This window comes from Equus asinus, chromosome 8 (genome assembly GCF_041296235.1).
Source record: "Equus asinus isolate D_3611 breed Donkey chromosome 8, EquAss-T2T_v2, whole genome shotgun sequence".
In the NCBI taxonomy this organism is placed as follows: domain Eukaryota; kingdom Metazoa; phylum Chordata; class Mammalia; order Perissodactyla; family Equidae; genus Equus; species Equus asinus.
In genome coordinates this window covers 42,998,771-43,024,314 of record NC_091797.1, presented here as the reverse complement: position 1 = coordinate 43,024,314, position 25,544 = coordinate 42,998,771, and the positions used below count along the sequence as shown (strand labels likewise).

The following is a 25,544-nucleotide window of genomic DNA, read 5'->3' as shown; positions in this document are numbered from 1 at the left end:
GCATCTTTTCATGTGTTTTGTGGACATTCATATATGTTCTTTGGTGACAAGACTATAAAAATCTTTTGCCCCCTTCTTAATTTGGATCATCTGTTCTCTTATTATTGAGTGGTAAATATTCTTTATATATTCTGGATGCAAGCCCTTAATTAAATATTTGACTTGCAAATATTTTCTCCCAGTATGCTGCCTGTTTTTTCATTTTTTAAATTCTATTCTCTGCAGTGCAAATGCTTTAAAGCTTGATGCAATTCAATTTACAATTTTGTCTTTTATATGCTTTTCATGCGGCATTGCAGTAATCTTTTCCTATTCTGAGGTCACAAAGATTTATTCTTATGTTTTCTTCACAGTGTTTCATAGTTTTAGCTCTTACATTTACATCTATGATCCATTTTAAGTTAATTTTTGTAAATTTACAGCAGTTAATTACAAAGTTAACTCAAAGCTAATTCAGGTCAGTTTGGTGTGAGGTAGCTGTGTTTTTCATGTGAATATCCCATTGTCTCTGACTGTTCGTTGAAGGGTCTATCCTTTCCCTCATTGAATTGTCTTGGCACTTTTGACGAACATCAATTGACAATACATGTAGGGGGTTGTTTCTAGATTCTAATTATGTTGTTTGATCTGTATGTCCATCCTTATTGTCAGTATCACACTCTTGGTTACTGCAGCATTGTAGAAAGTTTTCACATCAAGAAGTTTTCACACTAAGAAAGGTAAACTTACAATTAATATTTGTTCCTTTTTTTTTTCCAAGATTATTTTGCCTTTTCTGGATATTTTGCATTTCCATATGAATTTTAGATCAGCTTTTCAAATTTTCCAAAACAAACAAACACTTAGTTGAGATTTTGATAGTTATTGTGTTGAATTTATAGATAAATTTTCTTTTGTAAATCTACAAAGGTGTGCAAGTATTATCACAATGCATTTTTAGAATATTTCCGTTACTTCAAAAAGAAATGTCATGTCCTTGTATTGTCATGCAATACAAGTATTGTCATCTTAACTATATTCTCATCCATGAACATAGGATGTCTTCCTATTTGTTTAGATCTCTCCTAATTTCTTCCAGCAGTTTTTTGAAGTGTTCAGTGTACTAGGAGTGCACTTTTTGCAGCCAAAAGAAAGCAGATATGTCTAGAATTTCCTCTGCTGGAGTGCTTTTTATCCTCAAGTGTGCACCAAAACTTTCTTTCTCCTTCACCATTGGAAAACATCCACAAAGTAAGAATGATAGTCAAAAGATAGGACCACGCCAGCAGAGACAGTCTCACAACCATTCTTATCCTCTCATGCTCCTGGGACAGGATTATCTCATTTTCACTCCTCAACTATGTTCAAAGCTCACAGAATAATGAAAAACACTCTGGTTTTATTTGGCTTTCACCTCAACTGCCTACTCCCTCACTGCTTGTTTGACTCTCACTAAAGGTGCTCAGAAATATATGATGAATCAAAGAAGACTTACCATGATCATGGCCATACAGGATACTTCCTCAACTGCCAGGTCTTTTTGGTCTTTGAATGGGCTGAAGTCAAGACAGACTATGGAGGGACAGCATTAGAGAAAGACCTGGAATAATGGGGAATCTCTGTGTGTTGGGGAGAGGCAGACAGTGGATTAGTGTTGTTCCACCCTGTCCTAGAGGAAGGATAATGGAGGAGAAAGTATTCAAGTTGGAAATGTTAGGCAACAGCAGGAAAGGGGAAAGAGGAGCATGGAGAAGAGGGAAAAGAAGAAGAGACTATGAGAAAGGAGACTGAAGAATGGGTGGACAAAAGGGAAGACAAGGAGAGGGAAGAAAAGGAGGAGCAACTGAGTAGAAGAGCAGGAAAAGAAAGAAAAAAGTGCAGGATTTGGGCAGTGTGGGGTAAGAGACCAAGAGGGAACTCGACACTTGAGCCAAGGACTCCCTGACCTGTAACCACATGCCTAAAAGGCAGCAAGCAGGTCCTTTGTTCTTCAGTCCTCATTGTCAGCTGGGCATTGCTCCTTTCTCAAAGGGCATCAGTTTCCCTTCACAAATTTTTGTATGATTTAGCCCTGGTGCTTTTCTCCTGACTTTATGGAGGTAAAATGATCCCTTCATGCAATCATTGATTCCAGGAACAAACTCTCCGAATCACTCTCACCCTACTTACCTAGCCTGACTTTGATCTAATTTGGGAAAGTAGATCACTTTCTCTTATTTATCATCAATAAAGCAGAGATGGACAATGATATGCTCAGCAAGAAAAGCTCATCAGTCACCAACTCCCTGATACCCAAGACCCAGAATGGAAATGGGAATTACCAAGACTTGAGAAAGATCCTTCTATTCGCTCACATCGTGGACCACTCAGTAGATAGAGTAGCATACTTTTAATCTGAAGATCTAGGGCTCAAATTCCCATTTTTCTCCTTTTGATTTCAGGCTCACCAGATATGGCCCACCACCTGGAGTATCGCTGCCCACTGGAGAATTTCTGGGGACCCAGCAGTGAAAAAAAAGAAAAGGTACAACTTGCAGATCCATCTACAGTCATATCCATCACTGCTTTGGGGCATAGTTGATTCTCATTTAATTCTTCCTGGAGGGAATATCAACAAATTAACCCATCCTAGATTGTGTGTGAAGAACAATAATGCACTGACTCCCTCCCTCCCTTCTTTCCTTTCTGTTTTGCATTGGGTCTCTAAGTTTTCAGAGACTGCAGAAAAACAAACAAGGCAGTTGCTTACAAGACAATACTTTGGAATGACGTTAATATTCCCTGCTCTCATGGTCTTTGTTAGCTTATCCTAATGATTCTATACTTTTATTAAATGACTAAGAAAACATTGTAATATGTCTGTTTGTAGAAAATCAAATGTTTAATCTGGGCATTCAAGGTTTAAGCTCATTGATTGCAGACAAGTCTAAATACAGAACATGATCAAAAAAAAAAAAAAAAAAGAGAGAGAAAAGAAAACCACTGATCCCAGCAAGAGAATTTCTAGAGATCCATAACCTCACCCAAAAAACAAAACAAAAATCTTCGCAGAAACTTATTCTTCCGTAAAATGGTATGGAGAAGCATCTTGTTTTCAATGTTTCTTTCACTGAATGCTTACTGTAATCTAGAATCTGTTTTGGACCTAGAGATTTGGACACAGTGACCAAAACAGGCAAGTAGAGTTTTTGGAGAATCTGTTGATAGAAGCAGAAGGATGAAGGCCATCACTGTGACAAGAGAGGTGGAGCTTCACTCAGTGATATCTTCACTTGGCATGTCATGTTAGCCAGATATGGACCTTTCCAGACTTAAAGAGAGAAAAAATGCTTTCCATCAGCTTCCTAGAAAGGGCTCCACCGCTCTACCCCAAGGACAACACAAAAGCTTGAAATACTATACTTCTATTTCAGGCTTTTATGGAGGGTTCTTTTCTAACAGAGTTTGGAACATACTTCTTACTTGAGAAAAATGTTTTGGACTCCTGTTACCTATTCCAAGCTCTGCTGCAAGAAAGTTTCCTTCATACCAAGAACAATAGAGAAATCTCAAGGACTGATCATTATTGCCCCATCAATGGCAAAGGAAAGGCAGGAGAGGGGAGCAACCCCAGATTGTCAACCTGAAGGACTGTGGGGAGGAGCAATTGGCTTTTGTCAGAGAAGAAAGAATCACAGTTGTCAGAATTTGAACCTACCCAGCTGGACCCCAGTAGATTTCATAACCATGGTGCAAAGTCGATTTTACTGCATTGAAGATTTCTAACACTATGGAAGCAAACATTCCCAAGTATTCAACTGGCTCTGACTACTCATTAAAATCCTGTGCTGCACAGAGAACTATGTACTCTGTGATTTAGTGGACAGTGGCCACTGGATTAACAGAGGAAAATATCACTGTCTCCTTTCCCTCAGAGCTCCTCAGGGCACCTTGATTCACTTGTGTACTTGGAGGAAGACAGTAGAAAGGCCTCCTGACAAGTGAGGTCTTTAAAAGGCTGATAGTAAACAGAGGAACTGAATCACTCCTACCAACATCCTCAAGGAGAAAAACTTATAAGAATCACTTTAACGTTAGCTTCAGCTTACAGTGAATTTTAAATTTAATTCCATTCAACACACTATGGTGAGCACCTTCTGGAGGACAAGGCTTTGTTGCAGGCTCTGGGCTCTCTGCAACCAATATGTAAATATATATAATCTAGTAAGTCAAGTAAATATTATTCTACATCACACATGAATATGGACCAAGAATGTGGAAATGGAAGGAACTTCTCCAGTGGAAATTTAAAAATTAGAGCCTGCAATGTGAGAAATACAACTTCCCTTCCTTCAGTAAATGAACTGCTTCTTCAAATCCAGTAATAGCTAATGGCTCTGTGGATAGCCACTTCTTGACTAGCTTGGAGATGTTATAAGTGAGAATATAGACTTAGAAGGTGGAAGGAAGAATTGAGATGAGAAGGAATTTGGATCGAAACAATCATAGGACTCAGGTAAGGAAATATACTGATCTGGAGTCTTACTGTGAGCTAAACATTTGATCAGAAGCTCCACCAAGGTAATTTTTTTCTACAAATAGTATTAAATTTTTGTGGTGGGCCAGGTGCTGCACTTGGTGCTACAGACACAAAGGTAAACAAGACGCAAGCAATAGTTCTTGCCCTTAACAGAGATGAGTGCCTATGAGGAGGATATTCTACAAACATAAATAAAATGTAGTCCACACATGGAGACTTTGGGTAACTATGGTGGCCAGCAGCATAATGGTGCAAAGGAGGTAGCACACACAAATAGAAATGAAAACCGCAGTATCTAGGGGGATGAGCATTGGAGAGGCTGTTTGGAAGAAATTGTGGGTCTCCCATTTTCCACATGTAGGACGAAAACACAGTATGAAGGCAGCTTGTGGGCCCTGATCATCAGAAGAGGTCATTGATTCTGGGGAGCAACAATTTGAAAGAAAAGATGAATAAGTTTGGTAATGGGATTATCAGCATGGCTCATGCAAGACCTTGAAAGTCGTTTGCTTTCAGTGTGCATGTGTCTGCTTTGGTCTGTGAACATCAGAAATATACACGGACCATAGAAGTGAGCACAGTAATTTCCAATAAAGCTTTCCTCCCTGGTTTAGTAGTGAGTTCACCTTTGTCACTAGGGAAACGATGCTTGGCCCACGTTAGAGAAACTGCTTGCAACAGAAGACACCTGTTTGGCGTTCACCTATTTTCTCATAGGCATTTTATCTGCTTCCCCTAACACCAATAAAGCACTTGGCAAATTCTTCTCCCTCCCACCTCATGGTTATTGAAGTTATTAGGAAATAGATTCCTTAACTTCTTTTTAGGGGGAAAGGTTACTCAAAATCCAAGGCATATAGAATAAAACATATTTCTCACAGAGAGATGCCCCCAACACAAAACATAAAATTGTGGAAACCAAGTCAGGGAGTTCACAAAAACTGTGGAAGATCATGTATACCAAGCAGGGAATTCCTGGCATTTTGAATTCTCTTCATTGTCAAATAATCTAATCTAACTAATAAGGTTCAAAATCACCAAACTGTGATTTTAAGCATGACACTGTTTAAGAAATATAACCTTTGAATTAATTAATTTCAATCTTTTTGATTATGCCAAAAGTGCATCTATGACCCTAAGCTGAGATCCTAGTCAAACCAATTCTCTGAATTTCTCTCTCTTTTGTTCTCAGAGTGTTCATGGGACGTGAGTTCCTCATAAAACAGTTGGAACACTAGAAAGAGACATATGTAGGTCCAGCAGAATGGAGTGGAACTCACCTGGTTAGAGGGTGATTGAGCTCTACTTCAGGTCTGTTTCAACCCTACTCTGAGATCTCCATTAAGAAGAAGCTCTTAATCAGTGATATTATCTCTTTCTTATTGAGAAGAGAAGCATGAAAAGCAGACAGAATCAAAGCCATACTCCTTGTCTCAACTCTCTAAGAGTATTCTGAAGTGAACGTAATTTAAGCCCAGATTTTTTTTCCACTGAGTGTCCTCTTGTTTATGTAAGTGCTACTTAAAGATGACACTAGTCATCTGCCAATGATAAATATCTCATAAATAGCATTTTATTTAAAGACCTTGTTGCCTTGGAAGACAAAGAGATGTGGAAAAGGGAGATCAAAGATTTCTAAACTGTATAAGGCAAAATTTACAAAACTAGAAATAGAAAGAAATAACGCCACAATCATAGTTAGAATATTTTAACACAGTACACATCCCTCAAGAAAAAAAGGAAAAAAATAGAGAAGAGAGGAAAAAAAAACCCATAGGGATATAAAAGTCTTAAACAATACAATTCCAAAATTTGACCTAACTTACATATAGATAACACTACACCCTTCAACTTCTGAAGACAAACCTCTTTTTCAAGGACACACAGAACATTTTTAAAAACCAGACCTTTTGCTTTGCTGGCTATAAAGTAAATTTCCAAAATTCTAAAAATTCTAAAAGATAAATACTAGTGTTTAACCACAATACATTTTGCTTGATATCAATTAAAAATGGAAAATTCTGACATGTTTGAAAGATTAAAAATGCACATATAATTTAAAGAAGACATCTAAATGGGAATTAAAAGCTATATTGAAAAGAATGACACCGAAAATAATTCAGATGAAAATACATTTTAAGTAGCCAAAGATGCACTTAGACGGATGTTCAAGCTCTTCATTATATATGTAAAAATAAAATAAAACTTGAACAGCATTGATCTAATGATCCATCCCAAGAAAATAATAAAAAAATATTTTCCAAAGAAATATTAGGGAAGGAAATAATGAAGAAAATGGCTGATTTAGTACATTAGAATAGAAACACAAAATGAAGATGACCAGCAAAGCTGAAATTTGATCTGAAACAAATAATAAAATTGCTAAACCTTTGGATAAACTGATCAAGTAATAAAGAAAGAAGGTGTAAATAACTGCTATCAGAAATGGGAAAAGAAGAATGGCATGCCTCACAGACTTCAAAAATAAGAAAGACGAAATGGCAAGAGAGTTGAGGACAAGCTGACTAAGCTACTAAGGCAGTGATACACCGAATTCTCCTGGGAATTCCTAGGAAGATACTCAGCTACGGTTATCATTTCTTTGAGCAATACATTAACCATACTTCGTTAATCATACAATGGAATTCTGCATCTGACCTGGCCCTGGCTCTGTGCTCAGAATGAGTAAAAGTTTCACTTCATTTTTAGTCTCTCTCTCTTCACCACTGTCCTGGACCCCAGGAGAAGCCACTGCAGCATGAAGTCATTGATTGGATTACAAAGAAAATGGTTTTAACTAATTTCTTTAATTGAGTAGTGGTTTCCTTACTAATATCCAGTTTGGATTCTCAGCTTCTTGAATCTGGCTTTCACTTGTATTTGATGCAAGATTTCCTGGAATTTTCTTTTCTATGCAAATGAGGACACACATGACTGGAGAAGAGCCCTGATAAGGGTGCAGTTCTTTGGAGACACAAACACTCCTGCTAACTTTGTTTTTCAGGAAAGTCTGCCTTCAAAGCAGGGTTTTGATTTCAGGAAACATCATCAAAGCCTGGGGTTTTCTTGAGAGAAAAGAAAAGAACATTAGAATGGTAGCTGATTAATTTGAAAAGAAGAAACATATAGAGCCATGTTGGGAACAGTAAAGTTTCTTCCTGAAAGGCAGCAGGACAGTCTAAAACCAGTAAGGTGTCTATAGATGATCTTTCCAAAGAAAAAGATATCGTAGTCGGCAGGATTCGAACCTGCGCGGGGAGACCCCAATGGATTTCTAGTCCATCGCCTTAACCACTCGGCCACGACTACACGGTAAGGTGTTGCCCCCTAAAAGTAAATAGCTGTGCTGAAATTTAGCTCCACTTATAAGATCAAATCACATACCAGAAAATGTATGTGCAGTCACTGTTTCCTATTCCTGTTGACGTCATTTGGATGACTATTATGCTGTTGCACTGTATTGGCGAGTAGCAAACGGAAGGATTCCTTATTCTGATAGGTTGTTGGAATGAGATCAGCTTTCTGCTCTGCCAGCCCCTGATGAAAATCCATATGATACATCTCACAACTGGAACAAGCTTTAACAGTCACTGCAGAATTCTATGTAATAGCAATAACTTTTTAAAAATAGACTGAAAAGACTATGTACATGTTTATATTTTAACTCTGGAAATGTTATACCAGACCTTGTTTCAGTTTGCTGCTGTAAACAGAAGTTGAATATCTGAGCATCTGAATTGAAGAGAGATTTTAGTTTTCACTATATATAGTTCAAAATAATTTGTTTTACTTTCATTACTATTTATTTATATGTTTCCCTTTATCTTGTTTATATACCTAGGAGTGGAATTTCCGGGTCATATGTGAATTCTGTTTAATCATTTGAGGAACTGCCAGACTGTTTCGAACATGCTTGCACCACTTTCATTCCCAACAGCAGTGTACGACGGTTCTGATTTCTGCATATTCTCCCCAACACTTACTGTAATATGACATTTTCATTAAAGCCATCCCATCGGGTATGAAGTGGTATCTCACCGAGGTTTTGATTTGCATTTCCCAGATGACTAACGATATCAAGCACTTTTCACGTCCTTATTGGCCATTTGTGTATCTTTCTTTAGAAATGTCTATTCACGCCCTTTGCCCATTTTTTAATGGATCATTTGTCTTTTTCTTATTGAGTTGTAAGAGTTCTTTGTATATTTCACATGCAAGTCCCTTATCAGACATACGATTCGCAAATCTTTTCTTCCATTCTTTGGGTTGTCTTTTCACTTTCTTGATAGTGTGTTTTGAAGAACAAAAGTTTTTCATTGTGATGAAGTCTAATGTATGTATTCTTTTTTTATTGCTTGTGCTTTTAGTGTCATATGTAAGAATTCATTGCCAAACCTGAGATGATGAAGATTTACCCCATGTTTCCTTCTAAGAGTTTTATAATATTAGCTATTACATTACATCTTTGATTCATTTTGAATTAATTTATATAAATTGCATGAGGTAAGCATCCAATTTCATTCTTTTGCTTGTGGTTATCTAGCTGTTCCAGCACCATTTTTGAAAAGACTATTCTTTCCTCACTAAATGATCTTGGCACCCTTGTCAAAAAACAGTTGACCATAGATATAAACTTTTGTTTCTGGACTCTCAATTCTATCCCATTGATTGATATGTTTATACTAGTACCACACTGTCTTGATTGTTGTTTTATTGTAGTTAGTTTTGAAATTGGGAAATGTGAGTCATTTTGCTTTTTTCCTTTTTTTTTAAGATTGTTCTGCCTATTCTGGGTCCCTTGAAATTCCATGTGAATTTTAGAATCAACTCATCAATTTCTACAAAGAAGTCTGCTGGGATTCTGATAGGGACTGCATCGAATCTATAGATCAATTTGGGAGAGAACTGCCGTCTTAACAATATTAAGATGTAATCCATGAACTTGAGATATCTTTGAATCTATTTTATTTTATTTTATCCTTTTCAACAATGTTTTATAGTTTTCATGGTATAAGTTTTGCATTTATTTTGTTAAAGTCATTCCTGAGTATTTTATTCTTTTTGATGCTATTTCAAATGAAAGTCTTTACTTTTGACCCTTTTATTCTTTCCTGTGAAACATGATGCAGCTGTCTGAAGCCTCCCAGATGCAGATATTATGTGCTGAGAGATATCAGGGACAAAATTGCTTAGTACAGCTTATGTAGACAAAACAATGAACAGACATGCAAAAAATCAACAACGGGGAAACAATGGTGTGAAATAAACAAGTTCTTTGAACTCAGATAGCTGGATTCAGAGACCAAAGTGCTCACCATTGCACCATGGAACCACCTTGGTTAAAGAATCTCTTTCATGTGATTCATGTGATAAAACCCCATTTCTGAATGGCCTTAATCTTATTCACTGGGATATAATAACACAAACGTAATAAGTCAAAGAGCGTGGTCGCTGCCCTTGGGATCATTAGTGTCCACAAGGAGGGACACTCTAAAAACTTGCAAATAAATATAACCCACACAGGGAGAGTTTGAAGAAACTGCTTAAGACTGACAGAATAGTGGCAGAGATAAAGTGGGGAGCATAATTAAATTGAAATCTGTCATTTTTAGGTGGACAGGATTTGAATACTGATCGGAAGAAAGTCCTGGCCCACATCTTTCCACATACAAGAGGTAGCTTGTGGGATAGATCCTTAAAGTAGTGCCTTTTTATTCTCAGAAGCAACAAAATTGTGAAATATAAAAGAAAAAAACGAGTTTGTCAATGTTCTTAGCAAGGATGGATCAGGCAAGGCCTTGAGATTTATTTGCTTTAGGTAACGACGTGCCTGTTTTTGCCTATGAACACCCGTGGACATGGCAATGAGCATAGAGATTTCCATTAAAGCTTTCTTCCCTGATATAGTGGTGAGTGTGATTTTGTCATTAGGAAGACAAATGTTGACTCATGTTACACAAACCTATTATAACAGATAGAAGGAATTTCTTTAGAGCCCACACGTCTTTTCATAGTCGTTTTGTATGTTCCCCAAAATGACAAAATAGAGCTAGCAAATTATTCTTCTTCTCGTTCAATGGTCGGGAAGTTGTTTAAAAAGATTCTTAATTCACTTTTTGGCTGAAAAATCCCATGGTACGTAAAATAAAACTTATTTATCCTCTTTTAGAGATACGTTCTTGACACAAAACAATTGTGAAAACCGTGTCAGGGAGTTCACAAAGACTTGGAGACCGTGGACAGCACACTGAGAACTCTCTGCATTTAAGAATCTCCTTTATGTTACATAACCTAATTTTAACTAATAAGCTTCACCATCGCTAAACTATAATTAAGCACAAAGTTGTTAAAGAAATACCATCTTTGAAATGTTGCTATGTGAGTCATTAATCTCAATTAGGAGGCCAAAATTATACCCATGCCTGAAGCTAAGATCCCAGTCAAACCAGTTCTTGGAACTTCTCTCTGCCTTCTCAGAGGGCTCATGTGGTGTGAGTTCCTCACAGTACACATTTTGGACACTAGAATGAGACATATGCAGGTCCAACAGAGTGGAATGGAAACCTGTTCTTTTTGAACCAGAGGTGACTGGAATCTCTACTTCAGCTCCTTTTCAAGCCTTACTCTAAGATCTCCACTGAGAAGAAGTCCTTGATTTGTGATATTCTCCCTTTCTTGTTGAAAAGGAAGCATGCAAAAGGGAGGCAGATACTAGGCAACATTTGTTCTCTTAAGTCTTAATAAATATTCCGAACTTTGTGTTTTTACTGAGTGTTTATTGCAATTGCCACTTAGAGGGGGCACTTTCCATTTCACAGTCACCGATGTCGCATAAATAGCATTTTGTTTAGGATGTTTTGTTGCTTCTGAAAGACTAACAGATGTAGCAAAGGAAATATCAATGATTCTTAAAATATGTAAAGAAAAGGATGGATTAATTGATCACCTACTTTATTGAGACTTTTAGATGGTGTCAAATTAAAAAAGAGATGAAAGGACACTCTAAAGGAACTTGCTATTTAGTAGAGGACACAATATTAGTTAGATTAATAAATAGGATTAGTTTCTAGTACACTAGTTTAAATCATTTAGAATGATTTAAGAACTGACCACCTGGACTTCGAGGATTAGGACTTAAACAGTCCATTTCTTCAAAAATACACATCCTAGCAGTCAGGATGAATAATAGATATAGAAACAGTTTGATAAGAGATATATGAACAAAGAGGTATGGAAGCACTAATATTATTGTTGTATTTTCTTAAACAATGTTATGGTAAAGACACCATAAGGGGCATAGAAGCAGGGGATAAGGGATAAACTTGAAGCCTTTTCAAAGTAGGAGACATGGGAAGCCAGTCTGTAAGGACGCACAGGATTTCAGGAGGTGGAGAACCGGGGGGTGGGAGACTCCAAAAGTGGAGAAGCTAGTCCTCCATTTTTACAGTTGAGGAACTTTCACTTGGCTTTAACGGCAGCAACTCTGCCAATCAGAGACGAACGACACACACTGCTTAAACAAATGAAAAATGAAAAGAGTTGATGAGTGGAGGAGGTGCACCAACTTCCTGCATCTCTCTTCCCAGAAATAGTCCTGGAAATGGACTGATGGCACCCACCAGGCTTAGGCATGAGATGCCCGAGGTGCTGAAAGAGGAGCTGCTTATCATGCTCAGACAAGAGCTACCCACCATGCTGGGACAGGTGCTCTCCACCAGCTGGAACAGAAGCTGTGAGCAGCATTCACTGGGCTTTCCCAGACAGAAATTGAGGGAGATAAGGAAGAGTGCACCAAAATAGTGAGTTTAGTTACTGGGTGTTACAGAGACAATAGCCCTGAAGGCACCCAGAAGTGTGCACCAAGAAGACTTGTATTTTGGACTGTAGCGGATTGTTTCCAGTGTAGACTGTGCCTTGGTTTCAATCTTCTACCAACTCAGTTTTATGCTCTCCACACACTCTAGAACTGTGATGTCCAATACTTTAATCACTTGCCATATGTGACTACTGAACACTTGGTCCTTAATGGGATGAAGATTCTGTATGAAAAAAATCATAAAATATCTCGTCAATTTTTCAAAGTGCTTAGATGTTTAAATCATATTGTGGATATATTAGCTGAAATGAATATATTCTTAAAATTATTTACACTTGTCTCTTCTTACTTCTTAATACGGCTACTAGAAAATTTTACATTTCACCTGTGGCTCACACACATTTCTATTGGAAATGTACTGCCACTCTAGAGCTTCTCTCTGAATATCAAAATGACTGAGGGAGGTGAAGTGTGGCTCCATCAGGTCTCCATTTCCTAACTTACATTCTCTGTTGCAATTGCTATAACTGTTTTTTGTGACACTGTCCACTACTATGTCTTGTTTTCAGTTTTAGTTTTGTTGTCTTCAAGACATCTCAGTAATTTAAAAGTAAAGAGAGAAGAACTCCTTCCAGAACCCCAATGGCAGTATTCAGAAACCAGATCACGGGTCAATACTCCAGAAAGCAAAATTCTGTGTAGTGATCAGTCCAGGCTCAGATCTCTGCTCCTGTCCCCAGAACCTCAGCTTGGTCATCCAGGGGCTTCTCCAGAAGGAAGCACTCAGAATGAGAGGAATTCCCGCTTATACTATTAACACTCTTTTCTAAGATATCTTTTTAAACAAATTTTTGTTTTTAAATTCTGTACATTGATGTCATGTGGGTCATTTTACTCAACTCTAAAATTAGAAATTGTTTCCACAGAATGGGCTTAACATTTCATTAGCTTTGACATTCTAGAATTCCATGAGTTTCTCAGAGTCAAAGCAACCAGTATGCTGGATTTGAGAGACGGAAAGATGAGAGATGATGAGTTTTGCAAAAAAGATCAGGTTCAAACTCCAGAAGCCCACGTCTTAGTAGACTGAACCAAGACGTGTTCATCCTGCCAGCACTGCCCAGCAAAGAGGACTTGTCACAGCTTAGCATCACTGACCCACATGACTTTGCAATTCAAAGCTTTTTATTATGCTTCATGCCTCTGAAGACACACATTAAAGAGGAAGGGATCTGATATTTAATCAAGGAAAAGACAAGCACTACGTTCCTGAAAATTTTTTAGAAGCATTCTTAGATGAGGTGCACTAAAGTATGACAACTCTGCACAGATCCACAAGAGAGGTGAGGACCACCTCCACCAAGACGACTAAGCAGTGATAGATGGAATTCTTCTAGGAATTCCTGGGAAGGTACTCAACTGTAGTGGTCATTCCTTTAATACATTAATTAAATGCATTAACCCATACTTGTTATCATACAATGGGATTTTTTTGTCTGAACTTTGTGCCCAGAATGAGTCAAAACCTCACCTCATTTTAAGTCCATCTCTCTTCACCACTGTCCAGGCCCCAGGGATAAGCCAGACCAGTGATGTCAATGACTCTTTTGATCAGATTACAAAGAAAATGGCTTTACTTAATTTCTTTAACTGTGTAGTGGTTTGCTTATTAATATCCAGTTTGGATTCTCGACTTGGTGGCTAGAGGTATGAGTCCTGGCTTAGGATTTGATCTGAGATTTCCGGGAATTTTCTTTTCTAACATGAAGGAGGACACATAAGGCTGGAGAAGGGCCCCGATGAGGGAGCAGTTCTTTGGAGAGGCAAACAGTCCTGCTAACTTTTTTCTTTAGGAAAGGCTGGCTTCAAAGCAGGGTTTTGAGTGCAGGAAACAGAAAGTCATCACCAAAACCTGCGGTTTTCTTGGGGGAAAAGAAAATACCATTAGAACTGTGGTGGAATTACTTCTTAAAAAGCAGTAACAATAGAGAAGTAATGTTAATCTCCTGCTGTTTGGAGAAGAATGCGGGTTTTTTGGTACTGTACTGGTATATAGCGTTTCGTCGGGGTGGGGAACAATTAGATTTCTAGCAGATTCTCAAACCGGTAGCGTCAATAGATTACCTTCCCAAGGGGAAAGTCACCGTAGTCGGCAGGATTCGAACCTGCGCGGGGAAACCCCAATGGATTTCTAGTCCATCGCCTTAACCACTCGGCCACGACTACACGGGAGCCTCGTGGCTCATTAGCATAAGTAGCCATGCCGACTTCAGCTCCTTTCAAAAGATTAAATTTTCTACCACAAAGTGTATTTGTTGTCAATATTTTTAATTCTTTAACATAATTTAGATGAAAGTCATGCTGTTGTGGCAAAGCGGTAAGTAACACCTCCTCCTCGGACTGGAGAGGCCCCTTATCCTGATGGCCTGATGGAAAGAGAATAAGCAGGAGACATCCCAGGAGACCAGCTTGCTGCTCTGTCAGCTTCCGATGGGGATGCATGAGACGATATGCCCAACAACTGGGATTTGCTGTACTATTCGCTGCAGAATTATGAGTAAAGCGACGATTTGGAAAACCCGAAATGACCATCAATTTTTAAAATAAAGTTTTGAACGTCTACATAGTGGAAGATCCTGTAGCTGATAAAAGGAAAGAGGTGCACTTCCGTTTACTGATAGAGCATCCGCTGGGGTTTCTGTCGTGGTCTAGTGTGTTAAGATGAGAAGTTAAAAATCCATTTATAACTGAGTTATACTGAGTTGAACTTACTTAAAAAAAAAAAAATCTCGCTGCTGGAGTTTCGAATCGAGTTTACTTTAAGAAAAACAGGCCAATTCCAGTAACCTCTTTGGGAAGCAGGGAGAAGTTGTAACTGGCACCAGTTCCCGGCCCCCAGGAGTTAACATCATGTTCTCAAACTGTTAATACATGTTGAGAACACCTTTACAAAACAGCCCACAGCTCGCAGGCACCAGGATTTGAACCTACGCAGAAACACCTCAAAGAGCTTCCTAGTCCATTGCCTTGATTACTCGGTCACAGCCACACAACATGTCACCCTTAAAAATTAAAGAGCTTTGGTGAAATTTAGCTCTCATTAGGAGCCTACAATCCATATCACAGTGTATCTATAGTAAATGTTTCTTGTTAATTGACATCATTTAGATGGCTATCATGCTGTTTCACCAAATCGGCAACTAACATTCTATCCTCAGAACTGAAAGAACTTATTCTGATGGTTTGATGGAAGGAGACCAAACAGGAGACATTCCAAGAGATCAGCTTCCTGCTCTGTCACTATCTGATGGGGATCCATGCGATCCGCTCAACAACTGGGACAGGCTCTAACATTTACTACAGAATTAGGGATTATAGCAACGATTTTAAAAAAAAACAGAAACGGCCATCAATTTTTAACTTCTTAAACATACTTTGGAATCTCCATGTAACGGAACAATGAGGAGCACCGCTATTTACTAATAAGAAATACACTGATATTTTAATGACGGCCCAGTGCGATAAGATCATGGTCTGCAATCTATCTATGACCAGTTTAAGAGCCTAATGTTGCCTCCAAGGAAGAAACTTGATCCTGTCCCACTTGACAACTTTCCCTCCTTTGGTCCCAGTTAGCAACTCCTGTTGCTTCTCAAAACAGGGATAGGTTGTAACGCTTTTTTTTTTTTTTAAGTAAGTTCCCACCTAATCCAGAAATAAGTGGATTTTTAAAATTCAACAAAGCAAAACCAGTTTTCTTGGGAAAAACAAAAAGGCAGCTGTAATTCGGCAAAGGCCTTTTACTGTCTGTAAAAACTGTAACAATTGTGTTGAATGCCTCTATCCTGCACCCTACAATCCCCACTCCCTACCTGCTCTCTCCTTACCTTCTCCAGCACTTTCACGGGCTTTAAATGCCTTTGGGAGCTTCGCAAACGATTCCTCTGGGACACAAATAGTAGATTCACTTAGTTTGGTTCCCAACCAGAAGAAAGAAAGATGAAAAGAAAATTCCTGGTGAGTGAAAGGAAAAGGTGAAAGAGATGGATCAGAGAAGCGTCCAGCAGCGCTGACTGCAGGATCGTGCAGGTCGCTGTAAAGCCGAGTGTCCTCAGTCACTGAAGTCCCCAGGGCAGCCGCACGTGCTCTGCTGGTGCCCCTCCTCCATCTCCGCTTGATAAAATCCGCATCAGACCTCCAGGTGTCTCTCCAAAACTCACGTCCTTCATCCGCTTCCTTCCCTCTCTCTCCTTCTACTGCTCCCGATTTTCCGGGTAAAATTTCTTCCCCCGTTACACACCTACCATCCTAGAATTAATCCCTTCCCAAATTCGTTACCGTTTTCAGCCTGTAATTTACTTTATGGGAGAATCGTGTTTCAAAGCTCCTATTTTCCTCTTTAGTAGAGATTGAGAATTACGAACCTGGACTCTGCTGCCAAATTCCCCTAGTTCACTGGGAGATTCAGACCTCAACTCTATGACTTCTACCTGTGTGATTTTGAGCGAGTTAAGATCTCTGTATCAGTTTCTTATCCTTAATAATGAGGATGTAATGGTTTAACATGTTGCAACGTTCTTAGAAAAATGCTTACCGTAGAGCAACCTCTATATTAAATGCTGGATTTTATTCTTTTTGCTAAACAGATATCTCATTCAAGGCGAACAGTGATTTTTGTTTTTATCAAAGTGAAACAGACACAGAAATATGCACAACTCTTAAGCATATGACTGCGTGACTTTTCACAATGTCCACACACTAGTGTGACCCAGACGGAAGTAGATCACAACCAGCATCCTAGAAGCTCCCACTTGACCCCGGGCACTTCTCACCACTATCTTACTATCTAATGACATAAGGAACTTCTGCATTTTAAAAAAACTGTATATAAGTTGAAATATACAGATTTATTATTTTTGTTTTCTTTCACTCAACATTCTATATTGTGAGTTAATCCATGATTCATGTATTAAGAATTCATTTACCTGTATTGCCATATAGTACTCCACTGTAAAAACGTAGCACAATTCTTTTACGTATTCCACTGTTGGAACACAAACCTTCACGTGAATGGGCATCCTCATTAGTGTTTCTAACCAGTTCCCGCCTTACCTTCAGAATTAAAACATGGAAATCAGGGTCTAGTGGAAAACTGTGGGAAGGGTAAAGTGGGATCAAGGTCTGATTACAGGCATAAGAGGAAGAAGAAAGAACCAGAACTCACAGAGTAGCTTGCAGAGAGGCCCTTCTCTCCTGCTGTAGGAGCACTGACACAGCTGAGGGGCACTCTCAGAACCTTATATTTAGCATCATTTGAACTTAGAAGATGATTGAATGCTTAGCAGATGCAGGTCTGTTATACAATGGTCAGGGCCCTCATTGAGAAAAACTGGAACCAAGAAACACAGACTGAGATATCTGGGTGAATGTCCCTGAGGGTTGTGACTGTGAAGGAGTTGCAGGAATTAGCATGTACCAGCAGGAGCCATGGAAATACACATGGGATTGGGTTTTGGGAGTGATCAATGGGGAAAAAACATAAAATTTATTTTATTTATTTATTTTATTGAGGTAACATTGGTTTATAACATTATATAAATTTCATGTGTACATCATTATATTTCGATTTCTGTGTAGATTACATCATGTTTACCACCTAAAGACTCATTACCATCCATCACCATACACAAAAACCTGAGATTTAAAAAGCAGGAGTTAGGGATTGGCCCCGTGGCTGAGTGGTTAAGTTCGTGTGCTCCACTGCAGGCGGCCCAGTATTTTGTTGGTTTGAATCCTGGGCGCGGACATGGCACTGCTCATCAAACCACACTGAGGCAGCGTCCCACATGCCACAACTAGAAGGACCCACAACGAAGAATATGCAACTATGTACTGGGGGGCTTTGGGGAGAAAAAGGAAAAACATAAAATCTTAAAAAAAAAACAAAAACCAGGAGTTAAATGACTTGGAGGCACTCTCTCAAGCCCAGAATTCAAGAATTGTTATTCATTGCAAAATGTGAACCTGAATGGTGACTCTGTGAGTGATGATGTGAAGGCAGCTGAAGAATTTTTGGAAACGCTAGATAAACTGATTGTGGAGGAAAATTACTTGCCAAAGCAAATATTCAATATGGATGAAAACTTTATACTTTAGGAATGGATGCCTGAAAGGACTTTCATCCACAAGGAGGCCAATGCCAGGTTTCAAGCCTTTTAAGGACAGGGTAGTAGTCTTGCTTGGGGGCAATGTTGCAGGCTACAAATTGAAACCCTTTGTGATCTGGCACAGTGAGAACCCAGAGCCTTCAAGCATATCAGTAAGCACACAGTGCCAGTGTACTAGAGGGGCAATAAGAAGCCATGGATGACCCAGTTCCTCTTTCAAGATGCCGTCCTGAATTGCTATGCTAACAAAATGAATAAATACTGTTTGGAGAATAACATATCTTTCAAGGTTTTGCTTATTGTTGATAATGCTTCTGGACATCCTCCTTTTACTGGTGATCTTCATAGCAATATCAAAGGAGCATTTCTCCCTCCAAACACCACCTCCTTGATCCAACCAATGGATCAAGAAGTTATAGCAGCTTTTAAGGCCTACTACCTGAGGAAGACCTTTCCCCAGGCTATTGCTGTAACTGAGGGAGACACTGAGAAGACACTGATGCAATTCTGGAAGAATTAAAACATCTATGACCGCATCAAGAACCTTTCACAGACACTGAGAGAGATAAGAAAGAGGGCGTGGAATGAGTGAGTTTAGTTACTGGGTGTTACAGAGACAACAGTCCTAAAGATACCCAGATGTGGTCACTAGGAAGTCTTGTATCTTGAACTGTAGCTGGTTGTTTCCAGTGTAGACTGTCCCTTGGTTTCAATCTTCTACCAACTCAGTTTTTTGCTCTCTAAACACTCTAGATGTGTAATGTCCAATACTTCAGCAGCTTGACATATGTGACTATTGAGCACTTGGTCCCTAATGAGATGCATTCTAAGCATAAAATGCACACTAGACTTTGAAGATTAATACAAGAAAAAAAGTAAAGTGCCTCGTCAATTTTCCAAATTGTTCACGTTTAAATGATAATTTGAATATATAAGTTGAAATAAATATATTCTTAAAATTAATTATTCTCTTTTTTTTACTTTTTAATATGGCTACTAGAAAATTTTGCATTTCACCTGTGGCTCACATACATTTCTAGTGAAATGTACTGCTGCTCTAGAGCTTTTTCTGAACATCAAAATGACTTAGGGAAGTGAAGTGTGGCTCCATCAGGTCTCCATTTCCTTACTTACATTCTCTATTGCAATTGCTGATGCTCTGGTTTTTGTGACACTGTCCACTGGTGTGTCTTGTTTTCTGTTTTATTTTCCTTGTCTGCAAGACATCTCAGCAATTTAAAAGCAAAGAGGGAAGAACTCCTTCCAGAATCCCAATAGCAGTATTCAGAAACAAGACCACAGGTTGGTATTCCAAAATCAAAATTCTTTGTAATGATCAGTCCTGGCTCAGGATCTCGGCTCCAGCCCGTATCACCCGAACTTGATTCTCCATGAGCTCCTCCAGAGGAAGAATTCAGAATGAGAGGAACTCTTTTTTATACTATTAAGACTCTTCCCTAAGGTATCTTTAAAAACAAATTTTGCTTTTAAATTCTGTACATTGGTGTCATGTGGATCACTTTCTTCAACTCTAAAATTAGGAATTGTTTCCACAGAAGAGCCTTAATATTTCATTAGCTTTGACATTCTAGAATTCTAGGAGTTTCTCAGAGTCAAAGCAACAAGTATGCTGGATGTGAGAGATGGAAAGATAAGAAATGATGAGTTTTGGAAAGAAAAAAGATTAAATTCATCCTCCAGAAGCCCAGGTCTTAGTAGATAGAGTCAAGTCGTGTTCATCCTGCCAGCACTGCCCAGTAAAGAGAACTTGTCACAGCTTAACATCACTGACCCACATGACTTTGTAACTCATCTTTTTATTATGTTTCACGCCTCTGAAGACACACATTAAAGAAGAAGGGATCTGATATTTAATCAATGAGTAGGGCAAGCACTAGGTTTATGAAAAATTACTAGAAGCATTCTTGGGTGAGGTGCCCTAATGTATGATAACTCTGCACAAATCTCCACAAGAGAGGTGAGGATCAGCTCCACTAAGCTGACAAGGCAGTGATTGAATTCTCCTAGGAATTCCTGGGAAGGTACTCACTGTGGTTATCATTCCTTTAATACATTGGTTTAATACATTAACCTATACTTGTTATCATACAACGGAATTTTGTGTCTGACCTCTGTGCCCTGAACGAGTCAAAACCTTACCTTGTTTTTAGTCCCTCTCTCCTCATCACTGCTTTGGACGCGAGGACAAGACAGCCAGTGTCAATGACTCGTTTGATTGGCTTTCAAAGAAAATGGCATTACTTAATTTCTTTAATTGTGTAGTGGTTTGCTTATTAATATCCAGTTTGGATTCTCGACTTGGCGACTATAGCTGAGTCTTGGCTTTCACTTGTATTTGATGCAAGATTTCCTGGAATTATCTTTTCTCACGTCAACGAGGACATACACGACTACAGAAGAGGCCTGGTAAGGGTGCGATTCCTTGGAGACGCAAAGACGTCTGTCAATTTTGTTCCTCAAGAAAGACTGCTTTCAAAGCAGAATTTTGATTTAAGGAAATAGAAAGGCATCACCAAAGCCTGGGCTTTTCTTGGGGGAAAAGAAAACACCATTAGAAACTGTAGTGGAATTACTTTTTAAAAGGTAATAAAGATAGAGAAGTCGTGTTAACTCTGTTAATCGCTCTCTGGAGAATTACGCATTTTTTACTGGTAAGTAATAAGAGGCTGCTTAGTCGGGTTGAGGAACAATCAAACCTCACGCAAATTCTCAAACCGGTAAAGTATCACTAGGTTAATTTCCCAAGGGGGACGCTATCGTAGTCGGCAGGATTCGAACCTGCGCGGGGAAACCCCAATGGATTTCTAGTCCATCGCCTTAACCACTCGGCCACGACTACGTGGACGCATCATGGCTTATTAGCCTAAGTAGCCGTGCCGACTTCAGCTCCCTTCAAGCGGTTAAATTTTCTACCAGAAAGTGTATTTGTTCTCAATGTTTCTTACTCTTTGACACCATTTAGACGAATATCATGCTGTTGCGGCAAAGCGGCAAGTAACTCCCTCCTCAGATTGTAGGGGCCCCTTAATCTGATGGCCTGATGGAAGGAGAATAAGCAGGAGATATCCCCAGAGACCAGCTTCCTGCTCTGTTAGCTTCTGAAGGGGGTCCATGAGATGATACACCCAAGAACTGGGACTTGCTGTACTATTCGCTGCAGAATTATGAGTAAATTGACGATTCGGAAAACTCGAAATGACCATCAATTTTTAAAATAAAATTTGAGACATCCGTATAGAGGAAGATTCTGTAGCAGTGTTTAAAAAAAACTCACAACCACGTGATTTAAAGGATTATCTCAACTATTTCAGAACTTTCTTTTTCAACATCCATATGCAGGAATAATTTTGGAACAGACCTCAAAAACAAAAAAACAAAAAAGAAAAAAGAACCCACAGTTCTCCAAACCTTAAAAATGCGGAAACTTGTATTACAAATGTAAAAGATGTATAAAACTTTTTTCTATCTCAATGTGCTTTGAAAGTGATTTTAAAAAAAAAATCCAGTTAAACATCTGCAAGCAAGAAGGAGGGGAGAAGTCTTCATTAATTGTACCAATCTCTAACTGGCATTGATTATTTGAGAAACATGTTCAAGGTGAATGTGTTCACTGTGGAGTGCCTTGAACACAGATGATTAATCCAAGGAGCACTTGAGGCAAATGTCAACTCTTGAGCAGCATCAAAAAATAACCAATAAATCAAGAAATCAATAAAATGCATTGTTCTACCATTCACTTATAAAATTTGATAATGATTACTTCACATTGTAGAAAACAAAAAATTAACTCATAATTCCACAACCCAGAAACTAGCACTAGCAACATTTTGAAGTATTTCTCCATTCCACCCAGTATTTCAGATGCAAAATTTTTTGCAGAGTTGAAGTTGTTTATTGCATCCTGCTCTTGTCAGTGAATCTTCTTTTTCTTTGGGTTAAGGTTATTTCCATAGGAGAGTGGTTCTCAAACTATCAGAGAGACATATTCGGCCTCGATCACAGAGATCACTTTCTTTTTTATCTGAAACTCTGTGTATATCTACTAATTTATGCACTGGTGACACACTTCCATTCCTAGAATTCAAAGAGAAAGTCCGTGGTTTGGGGGTTCCTGATATTCCGTAAAAAGGAATCTGGTCCAAGCCTCCCCATCATTATTCCACTCTAATAAACTACATAGTCTCTGACCCAAGAATCAACTTTATTAATTTAGCTAGATTTATTCTAAGATTTACACGTTGTCTTTTTTTTTTTTTTTTTTTTTTTTTTCACTTTTCTGAGTTGGGCGGTATAGAGATAGTCCTCGATCTGAGTTCGGATTCTTGAATAATCTGTATTCTGAGTGCTTCCCTTTTCCCCGGGCTCCGGCGGCTGAGGGCTTCCCTCCCTTTGGAATGGTCTTGGTCCTTCACCAGGACGGCTGGAGTGACCTTTCCCTGAAGGGGTGGGAGACCTTCCCTGTCTGGTCTTTCCCAGTCAGGATGGAGAAGAGCCTCCCTTCTCCGCCTCTCCTAAGGAACCTTGGCCCCAGCCCGGTTTTAACCGTTCTTTTGGAAGGGGAAGTCAGTTTAATGTCATCGAAGAGATTTCTGATTTAGATTTAACTTTGTAAGTGCAGATGGCTCTTCAATCTTGCACATTCCTTCATTCCCATTCCTTCTCCCATTGGTATTTGCGACCTCGAGGTTGTTAGATAGAGCTCAATTTCCACTCAAGACTCCTCTTGTGCCTGTTCCTGAGAATTGGGTGTGATCGTGTGTGTCCGCGGATGTCAGCAGCCAGTGGACAAGCTCCAGCGCCAGGAAGTTAGAGTCACTTGTCTAGGAGCCTTTTATTAAATTGTAACATCACCAGCTGGTTCTTGATTTGCTCTGGATGAGCTCTTTCCTTCTTGAGGGATAGGACTGGATGGAACTAGGAAACTTTTTGTTGCCAGACCTACTGCTTGCGATCGCTCCGCACATCCACTGCTAGTTGACCCCAGCCCTTAGGGATAATTGTGAATCGGTAGTCGTGGCCGAGTGGTTAAGGCGATGGACTTGAAATCCATTGGGGTCTCCCCGCGCAGGTTCGAATCCTGCCGACTACGGTTTTACCGGAAACGCTGCGTGGTTGTCCGAGGTAAATTAACCAGAGTCAACCCAAGTTCCTGCACTGAAAGTTATTCTTCTCCAACACGAGTCCTCCACCTGTAGATTCAAATAACTTACTCTTTCCCCTATCTATGGACACTACTTTCTCAAGTGTCAATGCCACGCCGACGTTCTGTTGAGCTTACTTCAAATTTGGCATCAGCTGCGGAGGGCAATTCCTTTTACTCCACTAAATGCCTCAGATCATAGCCAGCACGAAGTCACTAGGACACAAGGTCGTGTCATACTCCAGCCACCCTTGCTCTAATAGCGCCGTGGTACGCTCCTTAACTACTGTCAATTCAAGGGATGTTAAAATTCATAAAAAGTAGCGACACTGACAGATAATTTTTATTGAACATTTAAGATGTGTCAAGAGGGTATCAGTTAAGCACGACTCGATAATGTTTTTATCTCTGTTTAATGAAGATGAAGAAACTGCTCAATGTTGCACAATGAAATGGTATTTGAACTGAGGGCTTCCAGATAGGTTTATGAGCTTAGATTTTCTTAAGTTGCTCAGGAGACACTCCTAAAATTATCAAGTTAGCAGATTCAAGGTTAGATCTGTTATTATCCCAGAATGATAGACAGTAGGTACTATTTTTCAAGCCCTTACTACACACCACCATTCCAAAGGCTTTACACGTCTTATTTATAGACCCTCAGAACATATTCATCATAGAGGTCCACAAAGCTAAATAACACCATTGGGGTCTCAGAACTAGAAAGCAAGAGGATGGAACTTGAGTGTCAGCTGGTTTTGGCTCCAAGTCCCCCACCTCCACCTCAACAGCTGTCAGCCTGCTTCTGTCCTTCCTGGGGATTCATGCCACTAACTGCCTCTACAATTCAGAGTTGGTTTGCTGTTCTGGATTTATCCTCTCTGGTGATAAGGCCACAAAAGGGATGTGATTTGAGATGCTGGATTTAGCCTGGGATAGAATATTGCTGCCCATTGGGTGTTTAGTGACTGTGTTATCTTTGATGCAGGGAGTATCACTCATCGGTCCATGGAAGTTTGCCTGTTTTTGAGTGGAGTGTTTCTTAACAGTCTATAAAGAGTTTCCCACACGTAAGACCTTTGCATCTCCTGGACACCAGAGCCTGGAAAAGACTTTCAACCAACAAGATTTGGGTGTAGAGTCTAGACTGATTTGAGAGAAAGCTAAAAACTATCTTGGCTCCAGAGATGGAGAGATATTGGAGTTAAATCACAAATATTGAAAGGGAGTGGGATTTTAAAAACTCTACAAAGCAAGGATCCACATGTTTCTTAGTTAGGAAGAATTAATGCTTCAGTTCTGCTACATAGAAACCTCAGAGCAGATTTTTTCTCAGCACTCTCTACTTCCTTGAGCACATTCAGGGGACAAAAGCGTTTCTGTGGGCTTCACAAATGATGAGAAGAGACAAATATTAGATTCAGAGGCTTATAAGTTCTTGTCCAGAAGAAAGATGGGAGCAGTTTTGTATAAGATAGAAGAGATGGCCAGGATGGGACAGAAGAAAAGGATGATAACAATTAGAGGAGGAAAAAAAGCAAGATATTTCCTTATAAAATTATGTGACTTTGAAGGTAAATAATTATTTAGGGAGCCAATAAAAACATCACTTTATTGCTAAGGGGAAAAAAATCATACTGGAATAATATTCCAGTACGGTTATTCCTCTCTAGAATAATATTCAAGGGTGTGAAAGAGTAGGAAAAACACCTACAAGATAATTATGGAAACATAATGTAAGTCTAGGATATATTATATTTATATTATATTCAGCTAAGAAGTATTTTATGTCAAAGAAAGTGCATTCCCACCAGAAAATATTATGGAGCATTTAAATGGAATCGATCTACATGTAACTATATGGATAAATCTTTTAAAAATTGTGAAAATTTTAGGAGCAGAATG

General features: G+C 39.0%; 4 non-coding genes across 4 annotated transcripts; 1 reads left to right on the top strand and 3 right to left on the bottom strand.

Annotated features, from left to right (window-relative positions):
- Positions 1-7,725: 7,725 nt before the first annotated feature.
- On the bottom strand, positions 7,726-7,807 carry TRNAS-AGA (transfer RNA serine (anticodon AGA)). The gene has a single exon. It is a non-coding gene; the product is annotated as a tRNA-Ser (tRNA).
- Positions 7,808-14,458: 6,651 nt separating this feature from the next.
- On the bottom strand, positions 14,459-14,540 carry TRNAS-AGA (transfer RNA serine (anticodon AGA)). The gene has a single exon. It is a non-coding gene; the product is annotated as a tRNA-Ser (tRNA).
- A 6,719-nt stretch (positions 14,541-21,259) lies between these two features.
- Positions 21,260-21,341, bottom strand: TRNAS-AGA (transfer RNA serine (anticodon AGA)). The gene has a single exon. It is a non-coding gene; the product is annotated as a tRNA-Ser (tRNA).
- A 2,168-nt stretch (positions 21,342-23,509) lies between these two features.
- Positions 23,510-23,591, top strand: TRNAS-UGA (transfer RNA serine (anticodon UGA)). Its single transcript has one exon. It is a non-coding gene; the product is annotated as a tRNA-Ser (tRNA).
- Positions 23,592-25,544: the final 1,953 nt, after the last annotated feature.